The sequence below is a fragment of the Alexandromys fortis genome, unplaced genomic scaffold (assembly GCF_014885135.2).
Source record: "Alexandromys fortis isolate MF-2015 unplaced genomic scaffold, M_Fortis_MF-2015_v1.1 scaffold_62, whole genome shotgun sequence".
Taxonomy (NCBI): domain Eukaryota; kingdom Metazoa; phylum Chordata; class Mammalia; order Rodentia; family Cricetidae; genus Alexandromys; species Alexandromys fortis.
In genome coordinates, this window is record NW_026067942.1 from 8,329,932 (window position 1) to 8,340,390 (window position 10,459).

Sequence of the window (10,459 nt, forward strand, 5' to 3'; positions counted from 1 at the left end):
AAACAAATAGAATACGTGCGTGTCTCCTTGTTATGTCTCCTTGTTTATCTCTTTCTGATGTCTCCTGTTCTCGTCTGTTTTCTGTCTCTGTGGTAGAGGCCATGACCAAAAGCAACCTGGGGTGCGGGGTGGCCTATTTGGACGGCACAGTCCTGATTGCAGTCTGTCACTGAGGAACTTGAACGGGACCTGAAGCAGAGACCTGAGGGGATGCTGCTGACTGGCTTGCTCCACTTGGTTTCCTCCACTTGCTTTCTTATATAGCCCAGGACCACCCAGGGGCCAACCCAGAGGTGGCTCCACCCTCGGTAGGCTGAGCCTCCAGCATTTATCACTAATCAAGAAAACGCTCTCCAGACATGTCCACGGGACAACTCTTTAACTGAGAACCCCTCTCCCAAGCAACTCCAGTTTGGGTCAAATTGATGAAAGCTAGCCAGTGTCTATCTATGCAATATTATTCCAGACTGTCCTATTATGCGTCTTGCTTTCTTCTCTGTCCTGGATGTTTTGGGGATAGAGGCAGGACAGACCCTCCACAGGTGCTGGCTGAGAAGTTGCGGAGGTCAGGAGATGTGTTGGCCAGCTTTCATAGTCTTGCAAGGACTGGATGTGTGGCCTTGGCCAAGTGAATCTCTTCTGCCTTACTTTTACTCTCTGTCCTGTGAGACGATCACTGGCCTTGCTTCCTACAATGGTGGGGTGAAGGGAAACAAAAGCCCCTAACCAGTACCTGGTCAGTTCTCAGCACTGCCAACTGTGATCAGTACCTGGTCACCTCACAGGACAGCAATGCTAGCTGTGATTACTGTCCCTGGACTCCAGTCTGAACACGTATGCCCCCTGAAACCTAATCCCCAGTGTGAGGATGTTCAGAGCATCTGAGTGGTGCCTAGATCATGGGGGTGGAGTCCTCATGAATGGATTAGTGTCCTTCTCATGGCTGCTCAGAGAGCATCCCTTTCACACATGAGGACCACTTCTATGAATCAAAAGTCTGGATCTGCTGGCGTCTTATCTTAATTTTGGACCCCAAACCTCTGGAATCAAGAAATACATATCTCTTGTTTATAAGCCACACAGTTTATAGTATTTTGTCACAACAGCCTTCATAGAATAAACCACTTTTCCCATCCAGCTTCCCTTCTTCTTAGAATTCTCTCAATAATAGGCACCACTTCTACCTCAAAATTTGCCTAGAGGATGAAATCTGGGCGTATTGGGCAGTGCTGAAGACATTGAGCTCCAGCACAAACTCGCCAGGGTGGAATGTTCTCTTCTCACCCATCTGATGCTCCAGCCACACCCCAGACACTGGTTCCTGGCATTCACTTAACGTACACGTTCAGGCTTTGCTTGTCTTGGTTTCTTCGCACGGACTCCCCCCGCCACCACCAGTTTCTGCCTGTGGGTATCTCCATATTAGAAGGTTCACATTACTTTCCCCAAAAAAATACCCAGTAAAAGCCATGTAAGAGAGAAAGTTTACCTTGGTTTATAGTTTGAGAGTGTACACCATCATGGTGGGGAAACCACAGGCAGCAGAAAGGTCACATTCATCTATAGTTAAGATAGACAGTGATGAACACTTGTCATCAATCCACTTCCTCCCTTTTATGCAGGACCTCAGTCCAGGGAATGGTGCCGCCCGCAGTGGACGGGTCTTCCCACCTTAGAGTAATAAAAATATTCCCCCACATGCGTGCAGAGAGGCCCACCAGGATAGCGGTGATTCTAGACTTTACCAAGTTGACAGTAGAGATTGCCCAACAACGGTGTTGATGAAAAGCTGAATGCATGCTTTTTAATTTTCAGCAATAGCAGGAAAAAACACAAGCCAACACACACAAGAAACAGCACCTCATCCAGAAAACTGCAGCCTCCTTCACTGAACACATTTCTCAAACTGTAAGCCACTCCCCAAACTCTGTCCACCACACCCTTTAATCCACCCTTTCTCCTGTCTAGACCCTTCTCCTGTCTAGACAGCTTCGTTCCCACTCCTATTCCCCATTTTGAACTCAGTGCTTGATGAGGGCAGAGACTTGGCCTGGACTTTCTGTTCTCTTCCAGATATCTCACCATAGCTGGCTCTGGGAATGTTTCTGGGACCCACAGTTACTTGCCTGTGGCTGTGCTAAAACGTCATGACCGACCGTGATGCATGAGAGAAGGGATTTATTTGGGCTTACAGTTTCAGAGGGATGAGTCCACCATAGCAGGGGAGCAAGTCACAGGCATGGCAACTGGATCGGGAAGCTGAGAACCCATTGACTCAGCCACAAGTACCAAGCAGAAAGAGTGAGCTAGAAGGAGGGGAGACTATAAGGTCTCAGAGCCAAGCTCCCAGGACACACTTCCTAAAGCAAGGTCACACCTCCTAAACCTACTCAAACAGAGCCAACAGCCCGGAACCAAGGGTTCAAATACCTGTACCTAGGGGGTGCATTCTCATTCAAGTAAATAGAGCTTCTGGGTAGTTAAGGAAGTAAGATATATTCAAAGGAGAACTGTGAATTTGTTGCCAAGGACAGCAGCTGTCACTGATGGTGACCTGGTGTCCCACTCAGCACCTAACTCTCTAAATGGGGTACCTGACAAACAAACCCGTTGGAGCTTCTGGAGCTGGGGAGAACTGAGCAGTACCTGTGGGCATTGACATATGTCACGGAGTTTGTCTCCACGGGAGCCGAAGCGGCCCCTCTGAAGTCTTCCCCAGAACACACACATAAACTCATCCCATAAAACAATCATTACCTGCTGACTATGAACTGGCACTGGGGATATGAACCTGGACTCGGTCCCATCCTCACAGAATTCCTATCACCCCAGCATGTGGAACAGTCAAATTTTCTAGCTTTTAGAGTCTGGACGAAGTGGGCAGTAGGAAAAAAGAAGAAAAGGCAGAACCTTAAGGAAGGACAGTGAACACCAAGGAACTCCCCTGCATCCAAAGCAGTGGCAGGTCTGAGCTGTTTGGCTCTCAGTGGACGCAGGCAGGGCTTGATGTTGCCCCGTGGAACTGGCTTCCCTCTCCACAGCTCCATCTCTTTGTGCTTATCTTTCAAGCGTGCCGACTAAGGGGCCTCATACAGTTTTCTCTGAGGAAGGGGAACGGGAGGCAAGACAGTGAAGGGCACAATGACCTGCCAAGGAGGAAAAAGGAAATGGCAGTGACCCAGAAGAATCAGCTGCCTGTAAAGTCAGAGTTAGAAAAACAAAGCCACAGAAGACGCTAAGTCTCGGGGTGGGAAGGAGCGTGCACAGGAAGGGTAGACGGGAGAGCAGTGTAACAGAGAGGATGCGGAGATGGAGACATTCCTAACCTGAGGCAGGAGGATGGAGAATAACATGTCTGATCAGGGAGAAACAGAGATGACAGGACAGGGAGGACAGGCAGGACACAGGAGTAAATCAATACAGACAAGCCACTTCGGTATTGATCTGTCTTAAGCAATAAAACTTCTTTATGGGGACTTGCAATGGGATTTTCACACAATGTCCATGTCCACGCTGTTCCTATGGCCTGAGAAGCACGCAGTTTTAATTTGACCTGACCCTTGAACATCTCCTCCCCTAAGTACCCTGCCTACAACAGGCATGAGAGAGACCCTCTGATGGGGGCTCTGGCCTCTCCTTATCAGCAGAGATGCCACTGGTCTAACGCATCAGGGTGTCCCCTTGTCCAACAGAGCTCTGAAGGGTAGGAACTGTGTTTCTATGGCCTGGATACCATCACCACACAGGAGAAAGAATTTCCACATGATCCTAAGGAAAACCAAGAATGAAAGTTTTCCAGAGTGTTCTTTATTTGACCCTACGAAAAAAGAGGGATGCACGGCCTTGCAGGGGCTGCCTACAACAGTGCCCAGGAAAACACACTTGTCCTTCTTGCCAGCCTCCCAGATTACTCCACAGTCTGCAGAGAACCGAGCGTCCAATGGGGCCATTGATGCAGCTCGAGTCATTCTTTCCTTTCTCCTTCCCATGGCTTCTTCATCTAATTTTTCCCTCCACCCTCCCCCACTTCCGCCAGGGTTCATAGATCACGTGCCACACTCAGTGAGCTGATGGCCCTCGGCCAGAGGAGCACCCACAAGGTGGAGGGCACCCAGAGGAGCACCCACAAGGTGGGGGGCACCCAGAGGAGCACCCAATAGGTGGGGGGCACCCAGAGGAGCACCCAATAGGTGGGGGGCACCCAGAGGAGCACCCAATAGTGGGGGGCACCCAGAGGAGCACCCACAAGGTGGAGAGGAAGACATCCCTCCATTCTCACTTGTCTTTGTCACATGGCCCTGCCCTAGAGGAATCTGCTGCCTCTGTGGCCTGAGTGTAATTCCCAACACCCCTGGCTTTAGTAGATGGTGTGTCCAGGAACAGATGTGTGCATGTGGGAGGGGCATAAAGTCCATCACTCTGGGTTTCTAAACTTTGATCTGGCTCGTTCCTGTGTGAGGACCTGCTCCTGGTCCTTGTTCGGTCCGAGGGGCTCGCTTCTGCTAGCAGTTCTGATGTCCATGTTCACTGGACACTCTGAAGGGTGGGTGCTGGAAGAAGGAGCAATGACTATCTGGTGAGTGACCTTGAAACACCAGGTGCGTGTGTATGCACGTGTGAGTGTGTGCGCGCGCACATGCGTGTGTGCGCACATATGCATGTGTACACATGCGTGTGTGCATGTGTGTGTGTGTGATGTGTGTGTGTGTGTGTGTGTGGTGCTGGTGGGGGTAGTGAGCGTGGAGGGGATGGGAGGGGGTAGGGCTGGCAGCCCGGGGGCCGTGTATCTAACTTCCCTCATAGAGATTTTATCACAGCTGCTCACAGAGTTTGATCCAGCCACCGAGCTTCCAGCTCTTTTCGGTTTTCCCCTAATTCTCTTGGGAATGGACAGACAGCAAAGGGAATGGCTGGGGGAGGGGAGGAGAACGACAATAGGTGGAGTTTTAGTACCAACTTTGTAGACTTAGCATCAACCTTGTAGACAGCTGTGGGTTCAACCTGGGCTTGGTTCTGGAGGCTCCAAGAGTCTGCCCCCTGAGCAACGTTCTCAGCTGTGCTGCCTGGAACAAGTCTAAACCTCACGAAACTTCCTTTCCTCAGTGTGAAACTGAGCAGCAGTCCTCAACCTGCCCCAGCAGTATGTTGTCAGGGTCACATTAGAGAGGTTACGTGCAATGGAACCTGCTGCTCCAGGAAAACTGGCTTCTCTCTCCTTCCAGCGAGCTGCACTGCCCTCTAGTGGTACTGAAGAGGTATATCATCTTCTTGGTAGGGCTGTTTCTGGCCTTCTTTCAAGGTCTCCATATTTCTGAGCTGGGACGTGACAGCAGCTGTGACAGCAGCTCCCTTACTTTGCTTGGAAGGCCGGTGATGTGTGTCGGTGTCTTTAGGGGTGTGACAATGTGACATGTTCCACCTCCCGTGAGTCTCACCGCTTGCAGCAGGGGAAATCTAAGCTTGTCACTGCTAGTGCGTATCTGCCTCCTGGAAACTCCAGGAGACTGAGCCTAAGCCCCTGCCCCCTTCACCCCCCCACCACTGTAAAAGGAACCCAGCAGGACCACAGGGACTTCCTGGTATCTTCCATGTCTCCTACAGTACCCACAGCGAGTAGATAGTCTGGGAAGTTCGGTGAGTTAATAGCCAGCCTTTGTGGGTACTTCTCTAGATAGACCCCAGATGAAAAACCACGACAGTGAAGACATTAAGAATCACAGAGAGGCTCACTTTGGGCTGCTTTGTTATGGCAAGGAGACCATCAGTGTTTCTCTTTAAGAACCTTTGTATCATTTAAAACTATGTGGATGTGTCTCTGTGTAGGTATATACTCGACAGTGCAGATGCCCACAGAGGCCAGAAGGGGGCATCAGACCTCCAGGAGCTGGAGTTACCCAACATGAGTGCTGGGAAGAAAATTTGGGTCCCCTGGAAGAGCCATGTATGCTCTTCAGTGCTGAGGAATTTCTTGAGCCCCTCAGTGAGTGTCTTGGTGTTTCTTGGACATAAAATCTATATAAGGGACAATTTCTTCAACAAGACAGTCCTAGCAGTTTAATGAGATTAAAAAGTATGAAATCCTGGGGGATGAAAGGCACAGAGGAAGAGGGCATTTGTGGGCAAGGATCAATGTGAAACACTCCAGGATCCACCACACAGCGAGCCAAGTGGCCTAAAAGAGTGGGTGAACTACAGAAAAGCAAAGAAGAGGTGTGTACAGGCCTGAAGGCCGGGGCTCACAGACAGCAAGGCCTTGGTACATGACTCTCTGATGTAGGGTGATGGGCAGTGTCTCATCCTGGGGTGGCTGTTGTGAGAAGGACCCCCATAGGCTCATAGATTTGAATGCTTAGTCATCAAGGAATGGAACTACTTGAGAGGGGTTAGGAGGTGTGCCCTTGTTGGAGGAAGCGTGTTACTGGGAGTGGGCTTAGAGGTTTCCAAGTCCCATGGCAGGCCCAGAGTCTCTCTCCCTCTCTGTTTATGGATCAGGAATGTAGCTCTCAGCTACTGCTTCCATGCCTGCCTGCATGCCACCATGCTTCCTGCCATGGCCAGGAGGTCTAAGTCATGCCCTGTTCAGTTCAGAGGCAGAGCAGCAGACAGAGGACTAGAACCTGAATCTCCTTGGTAGTCATTTGGGAAGGTGACAAGACTCCTGAACAGTCCTGATTCCTGGAAGCCAGGCAGCCGTCTAGGGACACTTGCCGCACCAGGTGGCCCTGGGGGAAGACACAATATAGCACACAATACAAGACACAAAAATATAACCCCCATTCCAATTGTCTTCTGCCCAGACTCCCTACAGGGAGGTGACCCCCATTTGCTTACTCTGCCCCTCCTTACTATCCCCATTTCTAGCTCTCAGGAGACACCAGGTTCTGTGGCCACCAGAGCCTTCCTAGCTGTCTGCTGGCCAGTGCTCCTGAGATAGACATTTACATAACAGAACAGAGGGTAAGCGGGAAACCAAAGAAACAATCTAGGAAGAAACAATTGCTTGATTTAGACACCAGACCTCTGTTCTCAACTCTTTGGTTCAAATATGACCTTCAGAGATGAACTGAAAGAGCCCAGAGGAGGGAGAGAGGGACAGGCGTGCTGCATCAGCTCTATAGACAGAGAACAATGGCTTTGTTCCTTCATGCATGGAAACCAGGCACTGTGGGCACTCCAAATCTGAGGTGTTCTTGCACTGTCGCTTTCCAGCCGAGGCTGGGCCACAGCAGCGCGGGGACGGCGGACGTCACTACCCCTTCTCACAGACTATTTTGATCTGAGCTCTCAGAATCACCCCCACCCCCAACAGGTGGGAGGAAACAGAAAGAATGTTCTGTACAGCTTTGTAAAACCTTGGAGGAAAAACAACAGCACAGAAAGGATCGTAGAGGACAGGTTATCGGCTCCCAGCAGGGGCAAGGCCAGTGTTGAACAACACCAGGAAACCATCCGTTGATGGCGGGGCCTGAAACACTCCCAGCCCAGCTGTTGACTCACCGCTGTGTTCATGCAGCAGGCCTGAAAGAGGGACTGATCAGGAGGGAGAGGGGGATGGGGACACACATGAAAACACCAAACATGTGTCGTGGCGTTGTCCAGAGGACTCCTGGTTCTGTATCAAGGACAGTTCAGGCCTTATTCTGAAAACCTTCATAACAGAATTATCTGCTTTCTCTGCACCCTAGGCAATGTTTGATATTGTTTTCATATTCAAAACTTTTATTAAAATCTGAGCCCCCAGAGTATATACAATATATGTCTTTAAGTGCCTAGCATATAAAAACTAATTCTTTATTATCTCTCTGAACAAAGGAATATTAAAAGTCAAGTAAGGGTCAGGCCTGTAGCTTGAGGGTGTGGTGTGGTGGGAGAATTCAGGCTGAGGACTGTCGAGGCAATATTCTACACATGCCAGAGGTGAGGCAGTGTCCTTATCTTCCCCCTGTTGAGAATAAGAGTTCTAATGCCAGGACCATGACCCAGGGACTATGTTGGGAATGAGACATCTGGTTGTAGGGATGCTGCAAAGACAAGGAACAGAGCTGGGGTCGAGAGGAACCTAATGCTCAGTCATGGGTACCTAACTAAAGGGGTTTCTAGATTCCTTGGTGGAGAATTGTTCTGGTGAGCAGGCTTGGGACCTTAGTGCAACTGGGGGACTGAAAGTGCATGAGCCCACATGTCAGTCAGCCAGACCTCCAATTGTTGTTTTCCCTTCACTGAGTGACCGCACCTAAACATACTGCTATTTTAACTGATATCTGCAGCCCCGTGACCCCGCAGTCAGCACCCTGCCCCTTAGGCTACAGCCTGGTGGGGTTTCCAGTCTTTCTGGCACTAGATCTGTGGATGATGCCAAATATATTTCTTAATTAAGTCCCTATCATTCTATTTATCAATAAAGGCTTATGAATCGGATGTTGGGGTGAAAACTGCTAGCTCAGACCAAGAAGGACCAGCTGACCTTCCTTTTTGGCCAGAGACCCAGCAAGAGAGTGTCATCCCAAACCAAAAATATCTCTAAGTCCCTCCAAGTCCCTCCCTATTCCTCCCTGAGTGTCTCTCTATCTGCCTTCCTGGCTCCTCCACATTCCCTGTGACCGATTCCTATCAACTAGTTGCTAGCTCTGCCACCTGATCCTAGGTTGATCTTATTAACATAGTTGCGGGTTTCACGGTGAGACCAATTATTGCACAAAACCCAACATCATCTCTTCAGAGTGAACTCATAGAGATATACTCTCTGAGTGTCTGAAGATGGCTCTGAACTTCCGATCCTTCTGCCTGTTGACAGTACTTCTGGGTTGTTTATCAGATAGTACCTACAATCACCTGAGAGAGGAGTCTCTGTGCTCTGTGGGATTACTTGTTTAGGTGGAGGTAGAAAGACAGGGCCATCGTGAGCTGAGATCTTGTTCTGTATAAAGAAGGAGAAAGTGAGCTGAGCACTGACATGCATGCATTCCTCTCTTCTTTCTGATTGTGGATGTGACATGACCTGCTGCTTCTAGCTCCTGCTGCCTGACTGCCTTGCCCTTATGGATTGCACCCTTGAATTATGAGCTGTATTAGACTTCTTCTCTCTTAAGTTGTTTTTGTCTCTATTTTATTGCAGCGATGAGAAAAGGCTTGTACCCCCTCCTCCTGTGTGCTGGGCTTACGGGCATGTGTTGCCACACCTAGCCCTCTGTAGTGCCTTGGGTGGACCCCAGATTTTCATTATGAATAGTCACCCCACCAGCAAAGTCATGCCTCCAGCCTCCATGCCCAGCTTTCAATGTCAAATTCTTTTAACAACAGGGACCTATGTGGGATGTCCTTCTGTATATGTGCTGCTCTTATTGGTTGATGAATAAAGCTATTTCAGCCAATGGCTTTGCAGAGTAAAGCCAGGCAGGAAATCTGAACAGAGATAGGAAGAGAGAATAGGCGAAGTCAGAGGAGCTGCCGTGCAGCCACCGCAGGAGTAACATGCTGCACCGATAAGCCACAACCTCATGGTAATACACAGATGAATAGAAATGGGTTAATTTAACAGTTAGAGCAAGCCAGTAAGAAGCCTAAGACATTGGCCAAACAATTGTAACTGATAAGCCTCAGAGTGGTGGTTATTTCGTGAGTGGTTTCAGGAACAGGTGGGCGGAGAAAAACTGGTCTAGGGGAACCAGCAGAAAGGAACACTTCTGGCTACATCTGGTGCCCAAGGTGGGGCTCAAACCCATAACAAGGGACTTCAGTATGCTCACCTCTGTTGCCTTCATTCTCAGAATGTGACTGTAAGTAAGTAGATGCTTGGCACGTAGTAAATATTAGAAAGATCAGAATATACCTAACTCTCCTGGGAGGCTGGTGAAGAGGACCTGCAGCAAACTCAGAGTAGAGCCTGGGAAAGAACCTCAGTGAGTGTTCACTCTCAGGTTTGGATAAAACCATCGGTTCCCTACGGTAACCTGGAGAGATCCTACCGACATGCAAGGCAACCAAACAGCTTTCTTGGAGAAGTCCTCTGAGGTACAGTCATCTTAATTCTGGAGAAGATATTCCTGGTAAGAGGGGACCTTGTTTAGAAGCAGGGCCATGGAACAGGCAGTGAGTTGAATTCAGATGACATCTCTCTGGAGAAAGGTTGGTATTTGGATGTGGTCATACACAGAGGAGGAGGTTGCTTTTGCAGATAATAGAGACGCTGGTGCTGCTTCTGCGAGCCAAAGACACCAAAGACTGCAAGCAAACCCACCAGAAACTAGCAGAGAAAGCAGAGCAAATTCTCTCTTAAATTGCCTGAGGGATGCAACCCTGCCAGCTCCTTGATCTCAGTCTGTGGTGCTTGATCTTGGCAGCTCTAGCCTCCCTCCACCCTGCAGGAGGCTAAGACTGAGCTTGGGTGGCTATACCAGGGAAACAGGGTGAGCAGGCCGCCCTGGAAGGGAATCACAGGAGACCTTGCTCCTGCCTGTGT